This window comes from Miniopterus natalensis, chromosome X (assembly GCF_054644295.1).
Source record: "Miniopterus natalensis isolate mMinNat1 chromosome X, mMinNat1.hap1, whole genome shotgun sequence".
Classification (NCBI taxonomy): domain Eukaryota; kingdom Metazoa; phylum Chordata; class Mammalia; order Chiroptera; family Miniopteridae; genus Miniopterus; species Miniopterus natalensis.
Window position 1 is genome coordinate 23,461,517 of NC_142103.1, and position 17,752 is coordinate 23,479,268.

A 17,752-nucleotide genomic window follows, 5' to 3' on the forward strand; every position below is an offset into this window, starting at 1 on the left:
CTTTATAACCATGAACAAATCTCATAACACCCTTTCACCCTCTTAACCTTAATTTCTTCTTCCCTTTTATTAAAAAAAAAAAAAAAAAAAAGACTAGACTTAAAAGATGTTTTTGCAAAAAGGGAAAGATGAATGGCAGGAGGCTTAAGGAATGTAATAGTCTCTAAGGTCCATCACAACTAGCTTTCATATTGTAATTTTGCTGTCCCTAGGGGTTTTTTGTTTGTTTTTTATTGATTTCAGAGAGATGAAGGGAGAGGAGGAGAGAGAATCATCATTGATTGGCTGCCTCCTGCAAGCCCCTGACTGGAGATCAAGCCCAAAACCTGGGCTTGTGCCCTGACCTGGAATGGAACCGTCACCACCACTGAGAGACACTGGCCAGGCAACAAAAACAATTTTACCATAGGCTCATTGATACAAACAAGAGTTAACTTCCTATGGCGTTTCATCAATATTATAATGAAACATTGAATGAAATGATGCTATTGGAGGTCCTGCTTTACTTCTGACCATGTACAAGAATGATTATAGCAGCACTACCCATAATGACCCCAAATTGGAAACAACTAAAATGGCCATCAACAGAATAGATGAAGTTGTGTTATATCCATATGAAGAAATTCTACATAGCAAATAAAAAATTAATTATAGCTGCATGCCCATGAACACAGACAATAGGGTGGTGAAGGCCTGGTGTGGGGTGGGAACTGGGTGGTGGGGGCAAGGAGGAAAAAAAGGGACATTTATAGTACTCTCAACAAAAATATTTTTTAAAAAGCACATTATGATTCCATTTATACAAAGTTTAGGAACAAGCAAAATATCTATGGTAATAGAATACAGAAAAGACTTTTCTCTGAAGAGGGTGGTGGTATTGCCTGCAAAGAGGAATGTGGGAGTCTTCTGGCATGCTGAAAATGTCCTATATCTTGTTAATAGGAGCATCTTGGGTGGAGTCAGACATGTCTGGCCTGGACGGGTAAGACTGGTAGTACAGAAGAGAAACAAAGATGGGTATATTTGGGTGTGTTGGAGGAGAAGAGGATGAACCAATTAGGTTCATCATATTCTGTCCTGCATGTGCTAATCCTAACACTGGAACAAGTGTGTTTACATAAGTGTGCAGGAGAGCCTGAAAGACTCATCTGATGAGGAGCATCTTTGTGGGACTGACAAGGGGAAGCAGATGTAGGCAGCTATGAAATAAGAGGCCCAGACAACTTGGTGAACTTAAAGTACCTGAATGTAGGTCAGTATATATCAATGTTTACACCCACTTGTAGTCTCAGTTGGACCTAGTTTTTGAGACGTGACGTCTCAATTTACCAAAAAGTTCATCTCTTCCTCTCTTCCAACTATTACCACCCTAGAATCAGGCCCTGACCTCTTTTCACTAAGAACTATACCAACCTCCTAACTGGTTTCTTGACAAGTCTTTTGTTTCCATCCCTGCCCATATATTCCATCTTGTACATAAACCTGCCAAACTTACCTTCCTAAAATACCACCTCGTTGATGCTATTCATATTCTAATCAAAATGTCAGCTTGGTATTCAAGTTTCAGAATCAAAAGGCCTCTCTTTACCTACCTTACCTCATCTCTCTAGCAGGAACCTTCCATTCTGTTTCACTTCTGTATTCTCCAGTATGCCAAGCTCATTCTCCCAAGTGGTTCTTTACCCTAGCTGCACTCAGGAATCACATGGGAAGGTTAACATCAACAACAAAAAACAAAACAAAAAACAGTATCCATGCCTCATTCTCTCTCACTGACCAACAGTGGCCTTACTGCTAGATCTGTAAGTTCCTTTATAAGCACCTCTCTGTAGGATTAAATCACAAAATAATTCACAAAAGGGAGGGCAGTCTTCACAGGTTACCAAAGAAGGCTCCTAGTTAACTGTTGGTTCCCTTAAACTACTGTTTGCATGGGATCAATTTTTTCTTTACTTTGGCAGATTAGCTATTTCTTTCGATATTTGAAAACCTCAGAGATTCTGAAAGAATGAGTATAGGTGAAGGATATTTCTTGGAAGACACTCCTAAGATTATCAAGAATCAAAAATCAGCTCTAATGGTGGGCCACTTGGAAGTGCTAAATATCAACTTTACCTAATTTGTACTTTTTCCATGGGGTTGTAAGAAATCAATGAAACAATGGAAAAGGGAAAAGAAGACAATGTATTGATATACTCAAGTGTCTTTCCAGAGTGACTTTGCAGTAGAAATCAGAAAATTCTTTTGAAGTCAAATATTTATTCTTGTGCCTAGCTCTTTGCTAACCCATGAGTTATAAGCAGCTCAGAATCAGATATACATGCATATATATTACAGACATGGCCACATATTTTCTTCTTTATGGCCATCAGCTCTACCTTAGCTATATCTTCAATATTACTTAGAATAGGGCACTCCAATGGTCGCATTCAATATGGGATGGTGAATAGCACACATTCACACAGGAAAGTAGCACTGTGGCTCCCCAAGTGTGGGTGAAGGACAGGGCTAAAGAGGGAACTCAGGACGCCTTCCTGCTCAGACAGTGACTGAAGTATGAACTATCTCAGGGAGCAATGCAGAGATGAGTTAAAAATCTGTCAGATATGTTCCCCAGACTTCTTGAAGTCACATCTTTTTAAAATCCAAATCTGCATTTCATTAGCCATCAGTATGCATGATGGTGAGAGAATTAACCTTTCTAAGCTAATCCAAGTGAAGGAAAGGATACAGAGTCTTCTGCTTCATTTCATCAGGAGTCTTTGTTTTCTCTGCAAGAGGCCCCTTGGGCTCTCTTTGCTTGTTAATTCTTCCCTTTTCTTACATTATAAACAATAGCTCTCTCGACCCCATCTCCTGGTGTTGTGGCGTATCTTGGTGGGCCTTTGGTTTTGCTCAGAGAAGGAAAACTCCAAACTGACCTGCAGCTGTGAGGATTCAGTGTCCTGTCTCCAGGAGGAAGGTTGTGTGACTTCATTCTCTTACAACATGGGGACTTTTTTTTAAGTTGTTAAAGATGGGTTGGGCACTGGACTTTTCTTCGATAGTAAAGCCATTTCTATTTTAAGGCCCTCTTCAGTTCCAATAAGGTTCCTTTTGTCTTACAACATGATAACAAATACTTTTAAACCCTTTCTTGTTTAGTATTGCTAGGTGCTATAGGGAAGAAAAAAGAAGGCCTTGCGCTGTCAGCACGCAGTATAGTAAGTCCTCACTTAATGTCATTGATAGGTTCTGTAACTTTAAGTGAAAGGACATATAAGGAAACCAATGACATTATTTGAGTACCAGCTGTATCAGACTAAAGCAGTGAACTAGAAGCTGAACTGTGAGCTGAAGACTCTTAAGTATGTAGGAATTTGGCAAAGACAGAGATCCTTTTATACTTCAGTTTTCTGGGCAGGCTTCCTTGGAGCCTTGAGTCTGAGCCCAATGCTGAAGAAGCAAGAGGGACTATTACCAACTTCTAGCTAGTAACAGAGTGTGTGTGCATCTGCAGCAGTATTCCTTCTGTGACCATCAGCCTGCAAGGACAAAGTGGGGTGATAGTAACAGCAATATCATGGGCCATAGCTTGAAATTCTAGATCAGAGATCTTCATAGATTGGAGGTGTGCCTGAGATATTGATGCCCTCTACCCTTGGGGTGGCCAGAGCTTTCTGGCAGGTGGCTTTCTTATTCATTTATTCCAGGGGATCATATATGTTATCTATGTTTGTTATGTGGTGAAAACTGTGGAAAGTGCTATTCTAGATATAGCCCTCTTCTTGGAAAGCATTGGTAACACATGGTCACAATGCTTTTGTTTTCATACCTGTAGTCCCAGATAGACTGTTAGCTTTCTGAAGGTAGACAGACTGTGTGTATCTTGTTCTGTGCTAAATCTCCAGTGCCAGGCACTGTGCCTGGCACATAATAAGTTCACAAAATATATTTCATGCAGTTCACAACCTCAATGAGATATCACCCCTCATGTGTAGAATGGCTATTATAAAAAAGACAAGAAATAACAAGTGTTGGTGAAGATGTGGAGATAAAGGAACCCTTGTGCAATATTGGTGCGAATATAAATTGGTGCAACCACAATAAAAAACAGTATGGATGTGCTTCAAAAAATTCAAAATAAAACTACCATATGACCCAGTAAATTCTTTTTTAAAAAAAATATTTTTAATTGATTTCAGAGTGAGGAAAGGAGAGGGTGAGAGAGAGATACAAACATCAATGATGAGAGAGTCATTGATTGGCTGCCTCCTGCACACCCCCAACCGGGGATCCAGCCCACAACCCGGGCATGTGCCCTGACCAGGAATTGAACCCCGATCGCTTGGATCCTAGGTCGATGCTCAACTGCTCAGCCACGCCCAGCTGGGCTGATGCAGTAAATTCTGAGTATACATCCACTTCTGAGTATACATCCAAAAAAGTGAAAACATTAATTTGAAAAGATATATGTACCTCCATCTCATTGCAGCATTGTTTACAATAGTCAACACACACACACACACACACACACACACTGAAATATTATTCAACCGTAAAAGGGAAATCTTGCCATTTGCAGCAAAATGGATGAATCTTGAAGGCATTATGCTAAGTTAAATAAGTCATACACAGAAAGACAAATACAATATGATCTTACTTATACTTGAAATCTAAAAAGAAAAAGAAAACAAGCTCATAGATACAGAGAACAGATTGGCTGCAGGGATGAAGGGTGGCAAAATGGGTGACGGGGGTCAAAAAGTACAACCTTCCCAAAACACTAATTCAAAATAATGTATGTACCCCTATGTTCATTGCAACATTATTTACAAGAGCCAAGATTTGGAAGCAGCCCAGTGTCCATCAGTAGATAAATGGATAAAAAAGCTGTGGTACATTTACACAATGGATTACTACTCTGCCATAAAAAGGAAGAAAAAATTTACCCTTTGTGACAGCATGGATGGACCTGGAGAACATTATGCTAAGTGAACTTAGAGAAAGACAAGTACCACGTGATTTCACTCATATGTAGAATTTAATGAACAAACTGAACTACCAAGCAAAATAAAGGCAGACTCATAGAGAGAAGGCAGACAGCTCTGGTGGGGAAGTTGTTGGGGGATGGTGGAGGGATTGAACAAAAAAGGGGGGAAAAGAGATAGAACTTCTAGACAACAGTGTAGTGATGGCAGGCAGTGGGGAGAGAAGTGGAAGAGGGATAAAGGGAATAAATGGTGATGGAAAAATAAAACAAAACAAACAAACAAACAAAAAACAAAAGGAAAAAAAGAAAAAAGTACCTTTCCAGTTATAAAGTAAATGTCTTTGGGATGTAATGCAATGGTGACAATAGTTAATAATACTATATTGCATATTTGAAAGTTGCTAAGAGAGTAGATACTAAAAGGTCTCATCACAAGAAAAAAAATTGTAACTATATATGATTACAGACATTAACTAGACTTATTATGGTGATCATTTCACAATATATACAAATATATCATAATGTTGTATACCTGAAATTAATATAGTGTTATATGTCAATTACACCTGAATTTTTTTTAAAAGAAAATATTTCATGAATAAATGAAAGAAATGAATGAGAAAGTTTAGACCTTGAAGAATGACATGGAAGGGTTAAAGGTTTGCAGGAAGAATAATAAGAATAGAGTCAGATATGATCATGGTATGTGCCAGGCACAATTTGGAGAGCAGCTGAGAGGCCCAGAACTGTCCATATTTGTTTGTTTTTACCATTTTTTTCCAATTATAGTTGACATACAATATTATATTAGTTTCAGGTGTAAACCTTGGTAATTAGACATTATATAGGTTTCTAAGTGATCATCACGAGAAATCTCATACCCATCTGGCACCATACACAGTTATTAGAATATTACTGACTATATTCCCTATGCTGTACTTGCATCCCCATGACTATTCTGTAACTACCAATTTGTACTTCTTTTTTTTTAATCCTCACCCAATGATGATATTTTTTCCATTGCTTTTCAGAGAGAGTGGAAGGGAGGGAAGAGAGAGATAGAAACATGGATGTGAAAGAGACACATCGATTGATTGCCCCCCCCCGGACACAGCCCCAAGGCCGGGGAGAGCCTGCAACTGATGTACGTGCCCTTGACTGGAATCCAATCCGAGACCCTTCAGTCTGTTGGCCAATACCCTAACCACTGAGCCAAATAGGCTAGGGCCCAATTTGTACTTCTTTAAAAAAAAAAAAAAATATATATATATATATATATATATATATATATATATATATATATATATATATAATATTTCAGAGAGAGAAAGGGAGAGGGAGAGATAGAAACATCAATGATGAGTCATTGATAGGCTGCCTCCTGCACACCCCCTGCTGGGGATCAAGACCACAATCTGAGCATGTGCCCTGACCATCAATCAAACTGCAAACTCCTGGATCATAGGTCAATGCTCAACCGATGAGCCAAGCCAATTGGGCAATTTGTATTTCTTAATCCTTTCACTTTTTTCACCTATGCCCCCAAACCTCCTCCCCTCTGACAACAGTGAAAATATATCTATGAGTCTGCTTCTGTTCTGCTTGTTTATTTATTTTGTTTTGAGACAGTAGGAAATTAGCAGGTCTCATACTTCCTGTTTAACATAATGCTGGATGAATAAAGAACCGCTGAAGCATTATTGCCCCCAAACAAAGTCAAGATTAAAACAAACACATGGTAGTTGACTTAACTGGTTTGATTTTTCTCTTTGTATCTAATTTCAAGTCAAGCTCTGCCTGCCCACTGTGGAAACCAATTTATCACTTGGTCTGGGTCCCAATTTCAATAATTCCTTAATGTTCCCATATCATCTTCCAGCTCAGAGGCCCTCACTGAAACTCTTGGCACCCTGGAGACAAAATATACTGGGCCATCCCCCATGATGTAGGAATGAGGAGAGATAAACCCTTTTGTTTTCTTTATCCCTATGTTGTCGATATTGCTTTCCACATGGAGAAAGGGTCCGAGTGTCTATTTCTAAATATCTCAAGTGTCACATCCTCAGGACAGCTACTCTGAGCTCTCTAAGGTTGAGTTAAATACCCCTCTTCTGGGTCTCATAACACTGCCTGCTTACTGTTAATGATGAAGTAACCACAGCTGATATTGTAGAGTACTTAATATGTTCAAAGCATTATACTAGGTGTTTCCCAGGTATTATCTTATTCAATCCTTGACACAGAAACCTTATAATAAGCACTTTTATTATCTCCATTTTAAAGAAATAGGAACTGGAGCACAGATAAGTTGAGTGACTGCTCAAGGTAACACAGCTGGTAGGTGGCCAAGGCAGAACTAAAATGCAGGGTTGTTTGAGGTTGGAGTTGCTGCTCATGCGCGCTCTACTATGTGCCTCTAACAAGGCCTTTATCAGCGGGTGTTGTAATGGTCTGGGTAGGCCCCGCCCCATAGAATGTTTGCACCATGGAGGCAGGAGGAAAGCCTCCAGTGCATCTCCAAACCTAGAAAAACATTCTGAATGAGGAGAAATGAAAACCCCGGACTTCCACCAGATGGCACTGTGGGAGTCCAAGAGAAAAGTGCCCTCAAGACTTTTTATTCACCACTCCTTTCCTACAGAATTCCTCAAGTATCTACATTGCTTTCTTCCCCTTTTGGGAGAAGGCTGAGTGAGTGGGAGAAACATTTGAAGATAATGTTTAGGCATGGATTGACACAAATTTGACAATTTATTTTATGACTTTATGTTGGCCCCAAAACCCTTTTAGAGTCATGCGCTTCTTTGAAAGATCTCAAAATGATTCCCAGATTCTTGTCGTCATTTAGAAGCTAGAAATAAAAATGTGAATTACACAAAGCATTGAAGGAGGCTGTGCAGTGGAGTGGAAATGTTTCCGGACTGGGAGTCTAGGGACTTGGATTCTGATGGCGCTGCTATTAATTAATGGGGGACTTCAGGTGAGACCCTTCTCATTTCTGGACCTCCTTATCCTCAGCTGGAAAATAAGAGGGTCAGGTGAGCCTTACAGCACAGAAGTTGTTTTCTGTAGTATCTGTCCAAAGAACATCATATAGAAGCATTATAGAACAGTGGTAATAAAGATTATGGACTCTTGTTCAAGTCTCAGCTTGGCCACGTACAAGCTACATGAGTTTGGGCAAGCTACTTAACCTCTTGGGGCCTCAGTTTCCTCATCTGTATAATAATAATCATACTGTACCTACCTCACAGGGTTCTTTTTAAGTATTGAGATAATGGGTATAAAGTGCTAACACATTGCTTGGCACACATAAGCTTACAGCAAAAGCTATTATCACATAGAACTGAAGCTCACATTTTGACAACTTTGTCTAGAGTTTGGGCATTCATTTAGTAGTCAGCAAAATAGAAGGGAGACTTTAAGTAGTAAAGCACAAACAGTCAGGCTTTGCCCTTTTATAAGTATAAGGGTAAATATTTCATGGGTACAACAGAAGGCTAAGTGTGCAGTTGAAGTAGAGAGTTGCAAAAGAAACCACAAACAACTGGAAACCTCAGATATTGTTGGTGGACATATAAAAAGATACAGCCACTTTGGGAAAAGGTCGGCAGCTTCTTATAAAATGAAACTATGTCTTCACAGTGACCCAGCATTCCCACTCTTAAGTATCTGCCCAAGAAAAAGAAAAATATACATCCACAAAAGGATCTGTATGAGAACATTCATAGCAGCTTTATTTTTAATAGCCAGAAATCAAATATCTATTGGCAGAAAAAGGGATAATAAATGAACAAATGGAGTACTACTCATCAATTAAAAGCAACAAACTACTGATACTTGCAACGATATGGATGATTCCTAAAGACATCGGGCTGAGTAAAAGAAGTCTTAAACAAAAAAATTTCATACTAGCGCTGGTCAGGGTGGCTCAGTTGGTTGGAACATTATCCCATACACCGAAATATCACTGGTTCAATTCCTGGTCAGGGCATGTGCCTAGGTTGCAGGTTTGGTCCCCTGTCAGGGCATGTGCGGGAAGCCACAGATCAATGTTTCTCTCTCACATCTATATTTCTCTGCCTTTGTCTCTGTCTCTCTCTCCCTTCCTCTCTCTTTAAATATATATATATATATATATGTATATATATATATATATACACACACACACACATATATATATGTAATATATATATATATATATAATAGTTCATACTATGTGATTCCACTTATATGAAATTCTATGACAGGCAAAACTAATCAATGATGAAAAGTTCACAACAGTGGTTGTCTCTAGGGGGGAAGGAAGGAGATTGCCTGGGAAGGGACAAGAGGAGACTTTCTTGAGTGGTGATAATGTTTTATATTTTAGGTGTTTAAGTTACGCAGTTACATTTGTTAAAACTCAGCAAATGTGCAATTTATGTTTGTGTATTTCATTTTACATATATTTTACCTCAAAAGGAAAAAAGAATAAAAAGCAAATACTGATAGGTGTATGGAAAGTGCTTAGGAGCAAATTGTACCAATGTCTGCAACTTGGAAAAAAAAAAAAAAAAGCAGTGGATAGATAGATACATAGGTGATGAATGGATAAAGCCAGTGTAGAAAAACATTAGTGGTAGAATCTAGCTAGTAAGTAACAAAGTGCTCATTGTAAAATTCTTTCAACCCTATATTTGAAATTTTTTATAAGATTTTTTTGGAAAAAATATTACCACAAAGTTCCACATCTTGCACAGAACAAATAATTTTCAAACTTCAAAGGCTTCATTGGAGGAAGTCCGACCTCAGACCTAGGTAAATATTTCCTGAGCACCTACTATATGCCAGTCACAGTAATAAGCCAGGGGAAGGATATAAAGATGAAGAACACAGCACTTGCCCTCAAAGGGATTGCAAGGACCAGCTGACAAGCATGTGTATCACTACTGTCATGAGGTTGCTGAGGAAAGTGAAATTTCATCTAGTTGAAAGTATCTTAATTGTTCTCATTACAAAAAAAATATGGTAATTATGTGACATGATAGAGGTGTTAGTTAATGCTATGGTGATAATCATATTGCAATATATAAATGTATCAAATCAACATAGATACCTCAAACTTACACAATGTTATATGTAATTATATTTCAATAAAAACAATAATAAGAAAGAAAGAAAGAAAGAAAGAAAGAAAGAAAGAAAGAAAGAAAGAAAGAAAGAAGAAAGAAAGAAAGAAAGAAAGAAAGAAAGAAAGAAAGAAAGAAAGAAAGAAAGAGAAAGAAAGAAAGAAAGAAAGAAAGAAAGAAAGAAAGAAAGAAAGAAAGAAAGAAAGAAAGAAAGAAAGAAAGAAAGAAAGAAAGAAAGAAAGAAAGAAAGATGTCTGACATTGAAGACATACTGCGTAGTTATTGCTGCAAATATGATCGGAAGGCATATTCAAGTGAGAGCAGAGTGTCTTGAAGGTCACACTAAGGTGATAATTTGGCCTGCCCATTCAAGAATTTTGAGCCAACAAGTGACATCCTTAAGAAACTGCTGGGAGAAAGGGATGGCTGCAATACATATTACTTTAGAGGGATTGCCAGGCAAGGGGGCTTTTAATTTAACTGCAATGAGCATAGAGAGCAGGTAGAAGCAGGGAGCAGGGAGGAGGGAGGTTCTGAATGACCCAGGAAAGCTCGGAAGCTGGAGATAATATCATGGGTTCATCTTCTGGGAAATAGGAAGGTATTTAGTTTGTGCCACTTTTCTACTTCTTCCCCCCATGATGTTATGGTTCTATAAAGCTATACTGGTTGTTTACAGCCAGGAATTATTCTGATTGTCAGTCCATTCTGGCTGGTCCTTGACTAAAACATACTGCTGTTAAATATTTTTATATCAACTCTTCCCACCTCATAGGGTTGTCATAAGGTTAATTACTATAATGTATGTAATATGCCTAACACATGCTAGGTATTTAATAAATGAGATCAGGGCGCATATCTGATGCTTCAGTGTATGGCCTGGATATAGGGTCACTTCATCACAAGTCCATCAAGACCCCCAAGAAGTCTCTAAGATCGGTACTTGAAGCCCCTGTGGTCCATTCCAACCCACAAATATTATGATCTTTATCAAAGCTCAGTCCCCTCAAAATATTGCACATATTCCCATGGAATAACTGAGATGACCCAGTTGGATCCAGGAGCTGATCCATTTATTCTTCCCCTCTTGAGAATGGACTTACTGTGGTGGGGTGTGGCAGGCCACACCCTCAAGATGGTACTGTTAGGAGCAAGTAAGATGAGTTCCAGCAATAGTGAGTTCAGACTACTTGGGATCTTCCTCTTTTCAAACAAGGCTTTGGACTCTAGTGCTTAAAGCTTGAGTCCAGGGTCAAAATTCTCTCCAAACCAGAATTCTGGTTTGCGTTTATGACCACTGATCTTCCCGCTCCAGATCCTGGCTCTCTTTGATTTTCCCCAGTTCACAAAGAAGTGACTGTGAGAGTTATAAAACTATAGACAGTTCACCAATGTGTCCCTAGGACTGGCATAGTGCTTTGTACAGTATAACATGCAATAAATATTTATTGAATGAATGAATGAATGGGTGACTCTTTCTCAGTCTATAGTTGATGCTTCATGAAGCCTCTTTTCTCCCCTCCCTCAGAACCCACTGTGGCTTTGCCAGCCTCCTGCACTCCAACAGAGCTTATTATCTGTGCCTGTTCTTTGGCAACCAGCCAAACTCAGTTCAATTCAACCAACTTCCATGGAGCTGCACTACTGGCAGAAAGCACTCATAGTCTCAAGGAATGGTGAAAGCATTTCCTTACCCATGGAACCTCAATTGTACTTTGAAAACAAACTTCGCATGGAATAGAGCTTTCTCCAAGACATTTTGGAAGTCTAAATACATTATTATAAATTACTCCCCTTTGTCAGCATACTTGATTACCATTCAGGAAATAATTGAGTTCTGAAGATGGATAAACAGATGATTATTCCACAGGTATGAGGCAAGTGTAGAAGGGGGGTGGTGGAAGGGTAAGGAGGAAGGAGACTCAATCCTTGTCTGATGAATTTGCAGCTACATTAAGCATGGTGGAGATAAGGAAGTTGGCATCTCAGCCATTCAGGGCTGGCCTGGGACAGGGAATTGAAGGGACACCCATCAACCCCTTGCAAGAAAAGAAAGCCAGAATACCCCTACACACGCTCATGCGCGCAAACACACACATACACACACACACACACCTGTTGGTTTTTTCTGAGGATTGGGCCTTTTAAATTTTATAACTATTCTTCATTCCTGTTTCTACCCCCTTCTACACATCTCCTACTTCTGATGTCAGTCTTCTGTAAATTAATAATGTGCTTTTTCTCTGGTAATTATTTCTTTTGTTGGAATTTCAATTAGTCTTGTACATGTTTATTAAAACATTATTTTTAATAGCAAGATCCCAGAAATAAAAAATCTTACAATAAGAGATAATTTAAATATATATTGATAGATTCAAAATCTGGAATACTGGATAGACAATAAAATGATGTTATAAAAAATAAGAGCTGACAGAAAAAAATCATACTATGTCATTAAGTGAAAAAATAGGCTGCAAAATCATGTGTGAGCTGCTTGTGTGTGTGTGTGTGTGTGTGTGTGCGTGCGCGCGCATGCAGCACATAGGTGCAGTATTGGTAATTTTTTTCTTGGTGTTTTTCTGTACTTTCCAAATTTTCTGCATTGAATGCTGCAGTATGAGTTGGGGCATTACAAGGAAGAGTGTAAAGACTCTGAGAACACAAAGGTTTTAAGCAAGGCTTCCTTCGGTCAGTGAATTTTTAAGGCAAAAGGCAGAGAGCATTGGAGAGGAACTCCAGGAATATGCTATTTTACAAGTGCATAGGTGAGGTGAGGGTGTCTATTGGTGGTGAGGACTTAAGGCCCCGCCAAAGATGGGATTCCATTAAAAAAAACTGTGTAGAGAAACTCTGGGTTTCTGAACAATGAGTAAATTGATGGAAGTATTGTTGGAGAATTATTTTAGCCATAGAGGGTTGGATTGGGTTGTGGGCAGGGAGATCTGCCAAGAGACTCTCAGTTTGCATATTTGACCTGAGCCAATAAGACCTTGGATTAAGCTTGTGGCAATAAAACCAGAAAAGAAGGAGTGGATGGATCTGAGAGATGTTACCAAGGAAGAATTAGAGCTAGAGATTCAAATTTGTCTAAATATATGCCAGGTGGCAGTGGAAACCATGTAAGGAGCCAGTTTCCAAGGAAATGGATGTTAAGAGAGAATAGCTGAGGAATGTGTCTTTGGGGATTCCAACAGTTAATGGGAGGAGGAAAGAAAAGGAGCCAGCGAAGGAGACAGAAAATGATGGGTTAGAGAGATAAGAAGAGAAAATTGAGAATGTAATGCCATGAGAGCCAAGAACAGTACAGTTACAAGAAGGAGTAGGTGGTTGATGGTATCAAATTCATTCTTGAGGTCAAAGATTCAAACTGAGCAGAGACCCTTGAATTTGGCCAAGAGGTTGTTACTGAACTTACTTACAGAGAGTGGTTTTGGCAGAGTGTTATGGACTCTAGAAGGTTCCAGGGAAGGGAGAGGTAGGGAAATAGAGGCACCTCCTAGATACCACCAGCTTGACTAGATTAATGTGTTATGACTGAGAACAAGGTCACACTTTATCATTCTAATTCTGCTACTTAACCACTTGAACTTGTTTCCTCTTCTGAAAACAGGAATAATTCCCACTAGCTCATAAGCTGTTGAAAGTATAATACAAGTATAAGTTATCGTTTTTATGCTACAGTGAAGGGGCTTCTTCCTCCCCCCATCCCCCAAATAATCCCTAGAGATTTCTGGACATGTTTTAGCACATAAAGAGGAGTATTTTAGCTTAACAGTCCCATCCCTAGGTTGGTACTGCTTTTACAATTTCCTATCTGTGCCCTCTGGCATTTGTCATGCCAAGTCACTTTAACAATTCTTACCTGAGTGCCTCCAAAGTGAGGACACTGAAGCAAGGTGATTAATAGGGAGCCAGTGGTCAGGGTCATGTGAAATGTCTCTGAGACCTTTGTAGAGGCTGTTAAGCAAGGAAGACTCTGTTTGAGAGACCCTGAATATAATCTGTGCCACACATTCCAGCAACAGAAGAAGGTTGTAGCCCCTGAGAGGATGGTAGGCAGAGGCACCAGAAAATCTTCCTTTTTAAACCATAGCACTTGCAAATTGAATGGCTCCTAGAGTGCACAGTCTGGAACAGGCAGCTTGATTTTCAAAGTGTGCATGGGGGCATATACTTTTCTTTCATTCTTTCTGTTTTCACTTGGCAACCACTTACAACCAGAAGTACCTCATTTTTTTTCAACTTACTGTCTACAAATTGATCCTTTGAGCATTTTTCCTTTGTGAAGTTGAATTTGTCCTCAGTTTGATATACTGTGGATTGATCTTTGTCTTAGTGCCTTGTTTCTCCCTAAAAGAAGATTCCCTCTGAGAAAAAAATGGCTACCATACAAGCCAGCAGAGCCTAGACCTGTTACCAAGCCCTGGAGAGGCACAGAGGTGGGTGCTGGCCCAACTGAATGTGGGTGTGGGAGGCGAGTATATTTTCTAGAACTAACACTTTTCAGATCCTGAGACATCTAGAGAGTGTAGTCAGAGGGCTGTTTCAATGTCTCTGCTCCTTTTAATGAAATAACTTGTTTTCCTTTTTGGGAAGATGGCTTACTTTGTTAAAACTGAGTCACATCATGGATGGTGCACACACATGCTAAGATATGTGGGCACTTCTAAAAACGTGACAGGAGATCAGAGAAAGGGTACTTTCAAGAAAGTAGGTACATATTCAGAAAACTTATTGGAAGACGAAGGAGTCCTACTCTGCTTTGGTTTTCTTGCAAGTGCCTAACCATTCAGTCTGAGCATCTTCTGAATAAGATATTCTCCTCTGTTGGGAGAAGGAATGAGGGCTAAAAAATTAGGTCAGCGTCCTTGTCTATGACGGTAATTGCAGTAATATGATGATAAGGAGTCTTGACTAACACTTTACTGAAGAGCTGAAGGAACCCCAGGGAAGGGCCTGCTTTAGGAGATCAACCGCTGTAAAGCGGGGCCTTGTAGGGCAGCCTGCCAGAACTTGGAAGGAATTCCCTTCCGAAGCCCAGGGTCCAGGCTTGGCCCCAGCAAGCTGAGGTCCGCTGTCAGCTCGCCCCCGGAGTGCTGCCCGCCCTCACCCAGGGCACCAAGGGGGTCTAGAACGACAGCCACAGCTCACTTTCGCCTTCGTCATCTCTTTTATCACTGGGCTTGGTCCCTGCCTTTTCTTTTCCTTCCTTTCCAGGGTTGGCCTCACCTGAGGCCCAGTGATGAGAGACCTTGTCTGCCACCCTACCCATTCCAGGCCAGTTTCTCCTTCTCTCTCCTCTCCCCCATGCCTCCATCCTCACCCCACACATCCAATTGCATTAAACTGCCTCTGCTCTCTTATCTTCAGACAGCCCACGCTCCAGCCCTCTGGGAACTGAACCCAACACGTCCAACACTGGCATTGAACTGAAGCAATGAAGTCTATCAGAACTCTGGGAAGTATAACTGGCAGCTGCTCCAGCGGATGCCAGGGGCTGCTCACTCTGCAGAGGCAATGGACTTGCCATCGCTGTTAGGCCAGCTGCAGCAGCCCCAGGTTGCTTGTTGCCTTACGGACAGAGACAAAGAAAATGAAGAGACTCCAGACATCGTTTTCCCCCTTCCCTCTTTCACTGGGGAGCCAGCAGGACATTAGGACCAGTCTGTGGGATAGAATGAACATAATGCAGACTGAAGGAGGAGAGGGGCACAAAGGGGAAGGGACTCAACTGTATGGTTTTCTTGCACCCAGTTGTCACCCCAAAGGTAACTTGCCTGATTTTTTGTAGCTTTACCATCCGTCTTCTGCCATGAGTAATCATTGCTAGATGCATCACCCCAATACCTCCAAATGCTTGTCCTCTATTGATTCAGTTGTTATGGCAGCTGTCTGCTTCATCCATGGCAGCACAAGGCTCAGATGTCCCCTGGGGAATATCAGAGGCAGGCAATAAAGGTTGTTTAAACAATAACCTAAGACTTTTCTCTCAAGGATCCCAGCCTTGAGACCCAGTACTATTTAGAGAAGTAATTTTTGTTTGTGTTTGTTTGTTTTGGAAATGATGTTTAGATATGGGGGTTGGATTGTGGTGATATTTATATCCACGTATCCAAGTTCCCATAGGATAGATGTCATTGTGGGTGAAGAAAAGGTTTATATGGCTAAACGGGTTATTTTTCAAGTGTTTCAAAAGTTATAACGACTTTATTACTTCTCTTCTCATTTTTCCCTAATTCTGAAGCACTTTGAACTATCACAATGCTAAGTAAGGATTTCCCACTTTCCTTTTGCAGTTTTTCAAGATACATTTAAAAAAAAACTCTCATACCTATCATAACTGTTATCATAGTTAATTTTTAGAAGGCACTTTTGTACTCTATCAAACAAGTGGCTTACTAAAAGAGAAAAAACTACCAAATAGTGTAAATCTTGAGTCAGAAGGAAGATGCTTGAACTAAGCAATCTTAACCAATGATGGGTAAAGTTAGAGGTGTATGTTTATTGATTTGTTATCCTTATCTCAAGAAGGTCACTAGAAACTTGCCTGCTTATGGCTTGCTTAAGTGCTTATATCTGATGATAGCTGCTTGGGTTTCATCACACAAAATCACCTCTTAACACTAAGCCAACTTGCTTAAACACTCCTGGTTTCTCAGTAATAGCAGGACAAAGACATTATGGGTAACTTAAATACATTGATACTATACAAACCTCATCCAAGGTGTTGCTTTTGACCCTGTAGCCCATCTGGTATTTTACTGGAGCTATTAATAAGTTAAATGAACTTACTTTCATTCCCAGAGTCAACTCCTTGAAGATACATTGGCCTTGCTTCATTGGCTCTTCTCCAGTCCTAGTTTTAGCACTAAGATAGTCTCCTGTCCTTGCAGGTGGGGGCCAGGGATTGGGCAGCAGTCCCAGACAATATTGAGAAGAGAGGGGATGTTGTGAAACCATCTCCAGGTCAGGCAGGAAGGCTTGAATATGGTGTAGAAGGAGGACACAGATATTTAGCCATGCTGGATGCATTCGGGGAGGGGGGCATTTCCCAGAAATGTATTTCAAGCACAACAGTGTCCCTCATTTATCTGGAATAATGGGTGACAGATAATTACAATAGTGTCTGTATTTCAGGTACAATAATGTCACTAATCTGGCATAATTGGAGATGCAAGACTGTTTTATTAATGAAACATATAAAGGGAGGGAGGGAGGGAGGAAGCTGGGAGCAGTTTAGACAATGCCATAATAAACATTAATGTGCTACCTATGGCAAACAAATCCCACAGCAAAAAAATAGTCCTGTTTTTTAAAATATTTTAACCTTTTTTATGAAGATTAGATTACCCATTAAGAACATGTAGCAAGAGTAGTTACAGAACTTTCCTGGTGGAAAAAAGTGAACTAACCTTGGAAGGGTGATTTTCTTTACTGTCAGTCACTTTCTTCAAACACTTTCAGGGTTGTAACTGTGTCCCAGATGATGAAGTTTCGCAGAAGTCTGGACTCTCTACCACCCAGTGGGAGTGTCAACAGCATTAAAGTGATCATATTGTGTTCAGCTAAAGAAAGAGGGAAGAAAGAAAGCCTAGGTGTTTGGCCAGCCCCCAGTTTTGATAATGTATTCCTGAATAGCATGAGCTATTGGGAAAATGATAGCCTTCTC